Genomic DNA, 7,910 nt, shown 5'->3' on the forward strand with positions numbered 1-7,910 from the left:
AAACAGGAGGACAAGCAGTGAGCTTGTCCCGTAGACGGCTCATCTGTTGAGCAGGGTGACAGGAGGCGGAACAGATGGACAGAACCATGTGGAGGTCAACCATGTAGGTGGGACTGCGCGGGAGGTCTACAAAAAGGCTAGACGGAGCCACAGACCTGATTTGCAGGTCCGTCAAGAAGCCTGCCAGGGTGCTACTGTTAGCGAGGAGGCCCATTAGAGTAGCACTCCATGATGATAATGTGGAAATTGCTTCGAGGTAAGAAGATACCAGACGATTCGGCCAGGTGCAGTCAGGGCAAGAGTGGATGCATGCATGGGTGAAGGGAGTCTTTGATGAGGTTCGTAATGCCTACTCAACACAAAATACCTTTCCACACTTTTAAACCCAACCAAGGATCATCTGAATAACACAATAATGTTTCAGCTTCTCCTTGTTACACGATTTACACCTGTAAGTTTGGCCGTGTTGGTGTGGATTACCCTAAATGAAAGTTCAGAGCCTGCCAAACACATACCTGACTAATGACTGCGATATGTGAGTGGGTGCGCGCATACTGTCAGCACACTGCACCTCATTGATGAAGACTGGGAAGATTTTCCTCAGACGAGGCATGCACCAGCCAGGCGGTCTTGCGCTTGACAGTTTTCATCTGTGTGGCAGACATGGAGAAAGTGAGAAGGACGAGAGAATTATTATGCCTTGCTCAATCCCAGGTCGGCGTTGTCCAATAAGTAGCAAAGGTGGTCTGGAACGAAGCAACGTCGCCGCGGATGTCAGAGCTCTCTTCTTCTTTTGCCAACCTTGTACAGTAGCACGTCTGGCCACTGGAATGGTGAAAAGCACCATTGTACTTAACCATTGACTTGGTCTGATTTGTATTTTATGTAGTGGTTTGTTCAGTAGGTGGAACATTTATGAGAGTTGTTTCTGTCAAGTATAGCATCTGAACTCTTGAAGGCTCTTATTGAATATTTGATTAATAGCTGAAAGTCATTGCTTCTTTTTTTGCTAGATTGTGGACCATATACAGTAGGGATGTAACGATAACGGCAATATTGTGATATTGTAATATTAAAACTGTATGAAGGCCCTCAGGAATCATCATGTTTATCAGTATTCTTGCTAGAAATTAGTTTTGTTTTGAAACAGACAATTTCAGAGAATTCCAGAGCTCTTTCTAAAAAAAAAAAAAAAACATTGGTATTAAATCTCTTTTGGTTGTACAGGGGGACAAAGGTTAAAAAATAACATAAAAAGACAAGTGTTCATAAATCATACATGAGACAAAACAATTGATTATGTAAAAAGTTGATTTTAAGCAGGCAATGCATGCCAGGGGTGAAAAGTTTTTACAGACAGAAATGAAACATTTAAACATTAAACTTTGACCAAAAGATAAAAATGACGTGGTTGAAATTTGCTGGAAACTCGCCTCATTTTTTCCTTTCCAAGTAAATCTTGTTTCAAGCTGTGATGAAGGCTGAATGCCAAAAAAGCGTTTTCCCTCAGCATTTTTAAGGTTTATTATAGCCATGCCAGAGTAATTTAAATGGTGTGCCTTGGACTTATATGTCTACACATATCTTAGTCAAAAAGTACCTCAAACAAACTTAATTTGTGCACTGGAATCCTTCATACGCAAATGTTTTTTGTTTTTTTTTCAACTTCATGTAATTGACATCCTGCACGAGAAGTAAACAGGAGCGCTGTCACAAAGCATGGGAAAACTACATATTATTTTTATGCAATGTCACCATGAAATAATTTTTTTTTTTAACTATTTTTTTTAAAGTAACTTAAAGGACGGCACTGAAAAGATTGTATATTTTAGAAATTGTTCAATAGCAGCTGAAGTTTCTTTTTTAGCAACATGCATTGAGTTTGTGTCTTTAGGTCCTGTCTTGTTCAGTATCTGAGCATTTAAACTCTATAAAGAAAATGGTGGGTCAATATATAGTATGTACCAGCCATTACATAAAAAAGCAGTTTGCTTGTTTAACTGAGTAAAAAGTATAGTATTGAAGCATTTTAATTTTCACAAAGCAAAGAGAACTTCCCGATCAAATATTTTGTTTGCATATTCCTTTTTGTCAATAGTGTAAACAGTGAAATACACGGTGACAACAAAGAAAATTGAACACAAAACAGACATTACAACAATTTAGACAACATATAATCATCTGGTGCAATCCATGGAAAATTTATTTTGGATTATTTTTAAATCAGTGGTGATTACATAAGAGTAACAAAAAAAAAAGAAAAAAGATATTTTAAGATTATTTTGGCATTATTGACTTGTCGAAGATTTCTAATCAAATAACATTGACATCATACCCCACATAACTATTTAGACTGCATTTAATAAGTTAGTCTAGCTCACTTTAGGAAAACCTGTTGACTTTCATAAATGAGATTTGTCTTATCAAAAGCAGTCACATGATGTTTTCAACCCTTTTGAGCATTCTTGTAGAATCAAAAGGTATTCCGATAATCTCCAAATATATTTTTATGACACGCAGCTATGTAGTGTTTGGCACTAGTGGGCCTGAGAATGAGCAAACGTAAAAGAACGTAAAAGATTTGAAATAATGACTTGTGAAGACCTCAATGCCAGGACCTTTTTCTCCCATTAAACAAAAATGTTATCTCACAATCTTTCACAGAGATACGGGGAAAAACACTCCTATCGCTCTCTTTCTTTTCTCAATAGAGGTGACTTAACTGATGACCTTGGTCATTACAGAAACGAGCAGTGAGGGCATAAGGACACACACAAATACATATCCACACAGGATAAAGATTCAAAGATAGCTATCCTATCCTGATTGACACATTTGGAATGATCCCCAAAGAGACGAGGAGGCGGCTTGCTCAACGCGCTCGTCCGTCACACTGATAAGTTGACTTAACAATGACGTGCATAGATCATAAATCACCGAAACATCATACTGCACAACTCATTCACCCTTGGCTTCACATGACTGACTTGGAAGTTCACTGAGAGTCAACCACAGTCAATAGAAAAATGTTTGGGGTCAATTAAGGATCACACTCAACTTAACATGAACCAAACAAAAATACAAATGTTTGTTTATTGTGTGTATTATACAGGGTGCACACTAAAGTCTCGTTCTTATTGAAAACAATATGTTAAAAAAACACAACTGGTAAGAAATGAGCCCCCATGTTTTCTGCCATGTCATTGCCATAGGCCTTATTTATTTATTTATTTATTTATTTATTTATTTATTTATTTATTTATTTATTTATTTGTGTATTTATTTATTTATTTGGGCTACCATAACTCAGACTCACGAAAGATTTCGGAGAAGCATAATTCTGAAGTGACACCAAATGGAAAGAAAATATATCAAGGCATGTCATGTCTTTTTTAAAACCTGCCAAGAAAAGAAAGGTTGGTGACAAGAAGAGGAAATTTCAAGAAAAACGGGAGGCAGAATATTTTTTTGTTGTTGTTGAGCACATGGGCTATGACAAGAAATCAGATGTCATCATTACTAGGGCTGTGCAAAGTAAGGGGAGACCGGGGCTAGTTGTATCACGGGTAAGTTGTCACATTGCAATTTTCTTCTCCGGCAGAGGGCTCAACGAAAAAGTGGAATACTAGTTTTCTTCATATAAATTGTCAGGGGTTGTGTACTGTCTGAGAAGCGAATAGCACATTGTGAGCTGACATGAGTGCCAGTTATGTGTTTTGCACAACCCAAAGTAAAGATTTTCAACTTCAGATTTTTTTTAAACATGTGTCGTACATAGCCAAATTCTAGCAGCAAATTATGTGGACTCGCTAGAGGAGAGATTCAGGCATCAGTCACTGCTAAGTTTGAAGCTAACTTTAAACTAGAGAAGGTATTAGCCAACATGGTAGTTTGGGGCAACTTGTCTCAGTCATTTTGGGGTTTGATGTCACATTTGCAAAGAATGGGCCAATGAAAAATGCACCTCGGGCAACTCTTTTTACTTAAGCCAGAATTGTTCTTCCGATGAGGAGCCTGAAGAATGAGGAAATTAGTTTTCCAGGTTTTGTTTCATTGTTTAAAAATGGATTTTCCAGTTGTTATAACTACAGTATGCTCATATGTCAGGACTGTTTCATAATGAACCATCAATTGCTTTATTTTTTGAAATTCAATTTTATCTCAAATTTCCAGTATAAGTGAAGCAAATCAGACATTTGAGGCTGAGAGCTATGACCTATATGCCAGCAATTCCTAAGGACTTTAATGTATTTCATAATATTTTATGTTAAGTTTTGCTCAATGACTGTGAAAAGCAAAAAAAAACAAAAAAACTAACAAAAACAAAAACAAAAAAAAACAAAAACAGGAGAACAAGGATTGTCTTCGTTTTATTAGTTGCAAAATCCAATGTGACATCTTACCCCATATAAGGGACAAATTACTTATTGGTGGGCCAACATGTCACATGTTCACTCCCTCTATTTGATGGCTTATAACTCTGCACTGACACAAAGTACGAAAATGACATGAATAAAAAAAAAAAAAAAACGTATCCAAGAGGTCTATCCTATGGTAGATGTTTTGTTTATATATGATGTATTGATTCCTAGCAATATATACAAGTATAAAAAGTGATACAACTAGCTCCGGTCTACCCTATTATTTTACACAAAAAAGGGAAGTATGGGATAGTTTCTGGTTCATCCGAAACCTAGTGAGAATATGTTTTTATAGAAAATAAAGATCCAGTGTTAGTAGATTTGTAGTACATTTACAAAAAATAACAATACATTCTTAATGGAACTTACAAAATGATCTACCTGCCAGAGAATCTGGAGGAAACCCATTTTCCTGTATATAAAGTGACAGCCAAGTGCATCTGTATCTGAACACACAAGCACCAACTGTGTGAATTCTAGCACATTGGTAGCACATTTTAGCCCAAAATGCTGACGACAGCCATCATCTATGGCACTATGATAATAACATTCCGTTGGAGGTGTGCTGCTGTAGCGTGTTTGGATACATTGTGTCTGAGGAAGTCTCCCATTGCTCACAAGATTTTACTGAAAACCACACACACACACACACACACACGCACGCGCACGCGCAACTCCGACTCCCAATTTGCTTTTGCCTTTCTCCTCTCTGTCTCCATGCATTGGCTTCCATGACGGTGATGTGTTCAAAGACCCTTTAGAAAAGGCGAGCAGAAGCCATTTGGAAAGCTTGTTGTAATGGGAGGTGTGTGCGCGTATGGCAGAGGAGAAACGGCGTGTTGGAATTGTAAATGAGAGTGACCCCTGATTTCTGCGAGAGCAAAAAGGGGCAAACGGGTGACAAATCCTTCTGGAGTGAAAGCAAACAGTTGTCAGCACATCTCCTCACCGTGGCGCACTGTGACGGGCATCAATGGCCTCAGCGCTTTCTGACTGTGTGGTGCTAAAGTCTTCTGAAATCATGTTGTCGTATTTCAACAAGCATGTGTGTGTGACGCTCATGAAACAAGCGCAGGGTGAAGAATCGGAAAGTTCCCTGCACACGTGTGTCTGTTGTTTGTGTGAGCAAGATTTAAGATCACATTGCGGTCAGGTGGAGTCATTGGTGACGAAAGATGGAAACATTGAGTGACGTCCACTTTACTGAGGAGGAACGAATGACGGATTGACGGTTATGGAAATGGCACTTACAGTGATGTACGGTCTGGATGCGCAATACAGTATGAGGAAAGTGAGAGTTAAATCCATTAATTTGATTAATCAATTAAACACAAAAAATAATTTTATCAAGCCAAGGTAAAAATAAACATTGTAGCTAAAAGCAAAAGGGCTAACAGCAAGCTTGGAAATGAACATAAAAGATGAGTACTGTCATTTTATTATACATCTATAAACCAATATAAACTTCTCTTTGTACTGGTATTGTCACGGGAGTGGGGTGTTGGTGGCAGGACCCAAATGCAGGAGGCAACCAAAAAACAGGGCAAGGCAGGGATGCAGGTAAAAAAAAGGGATTTAATTAACAAAAACTATAAACAAGGTACTATGAAAAAATTAACAAGATCAAAAAACAAACACAAGGCATGACATGGCATGGAACACAGGGACAACAACAGGCACAACAGATACTATGACTCCACAAGAACCGAACGGAAAACAGGGGACTAAATACACACAGGCTAATGACAATGACTAGACACAGCTGGGTAAGACACAAGTGGCAGGGGAAGCTGATTGGTGGATACACTGGGAAGGGAAGAAACACTCAGGTGGACGTGGTTTGACATAACGGGACAAGGGAAGAAACAAGGAACACATGACAAACGACCAAAAGACAACAAAAACCCACCCCCACCAAACCAAAACATGACAGGTATTGCAATTACTGTAAATGTTATTTGCCTGCACAATTTCCGATTTGAAGATTTATTGTCATTGTCACAGAAAACAATGAAATTGTGAAAGAAAACATTAAGCACAGTTGTTGGTTAAACTCATTTAAATAAAAAGGCATTAATCCTCCATCTTCTTGTGTGGTTTACATTGTTTTTTCTTAGGAGGGCATTTTTGAATGACACACACACACCCGCACACGCAAACAATTGCAGAGTCCCTCTTTTGAAAGCATGCTAAACCTCTAGGCTCAACAATACAGAATAGACCTCGTCTTAAAGCCCTCATCCAATCAGAGGGCAGGAAAGTGAAGAGTGGAATTGATTGGCCGAGACAGCCATTGTTGATTGATTACCATGAAAGAAACTTTTGTTAGTGCTGCACTGTGCCTGTATAAAGAGGAAACGCTTGAGCAGTCTCAAAATAGGTCACCTCCCATTCTAAAAAAAAAAAAAAAAAAAAAAAAGATATTTGGCTGAAATAGTGAGGCGTGTGAGGACTCTGAGACAATCCCACTACCTCACGGGAGACTAAGGTCCAAAGATTATTCACCGTGAGTAGTATTGATTAGTTGTGGTTCAAAGGTTAACAGAGCAGTCTGAAAACCAACTTGCGGGAACATGAAGATGGAGGCAAAAGGTTGGGTCGGACGGTGTGGGGGCTCGTGTAATTAGGCTTTGCTTATCTAAAGCAAACTTTCATACGCAAAGAGCGATGCTTTCATTAAGAGTGACGACACCCGGGGGTGACTTCACCGTATCGTCTGTTGAGAAGCGCTCCGAATAGGAGGTTTGATTTCCAACAGGAGGGTGCGTGCTATCAGGAAAGGGATCTGACGTGGCGGGATGAGCTTGTTCAACAATGATCAATTTGGGAATACCGTACTTCCGCAAATAGTGCATTGGGGTTTATTTACTCAACTGCAGACAGGGGAGCCCTTCACACAACGCAGGTTTGGAATGTTATGCAACAGACTAACAAAATGAGCCTCCACATATTAATACCTCTCAGTGCTGCTGTTTTGGTCAGCAACAGTGTTCAAATGGGCAATAGCGGGGAAAAGGGAGGTGTTTATTTGACTGAAACGAATGATCGGGACTAATTGAGGCTTGGCTTGTATTAGAAGGATGGCTATTATTTGAGGAAAGTCTGTTGATGATATGATAAAAGATACGACTGGAATGAGGAACTCTCTCACATTTCGGTGTGTTGCACTACAGTTTATTGAATTAAACTCTACGGACTGGCTTGTTTTCCTTTGGAGTCATTTTATCTCCTACAAGACGGGCAAAGAACAACATGAACACCTGATCATGTGCTCAGATCAGTTCATCTCATCCAAACTCCAACTGTTTGCTCACACATGCTCCCCTTGGCCTTTGTGTTGATTCTGGCTCATGACAGCAGAACCATTTAGTTTCATTTCCACCAGAAGTTTGACCCAGATGGCAAATTCACAATGTGCTTTTCTTGGGGAAATGTCACCAAGTTTCATCATTTACGACATCCATACTTTTGGACTGCAAGTGAATATAT

The sequence above is a fragment of the Festucalex cinctus genome, chromosome 14 (genome assembly GCF_051991245.1).
Source record: "Festucalex cinctus isolate MCC-2025b chromosome 14, RoL_Fcin_1.0, whole genome shotgun sequence".
Lineage (NCBI taxonomy): Eukaryota > Metazoa > Chordata > Actinopteri > Syngnathiformes > Syngnathidae > Festucalex > Festucalex cinctus.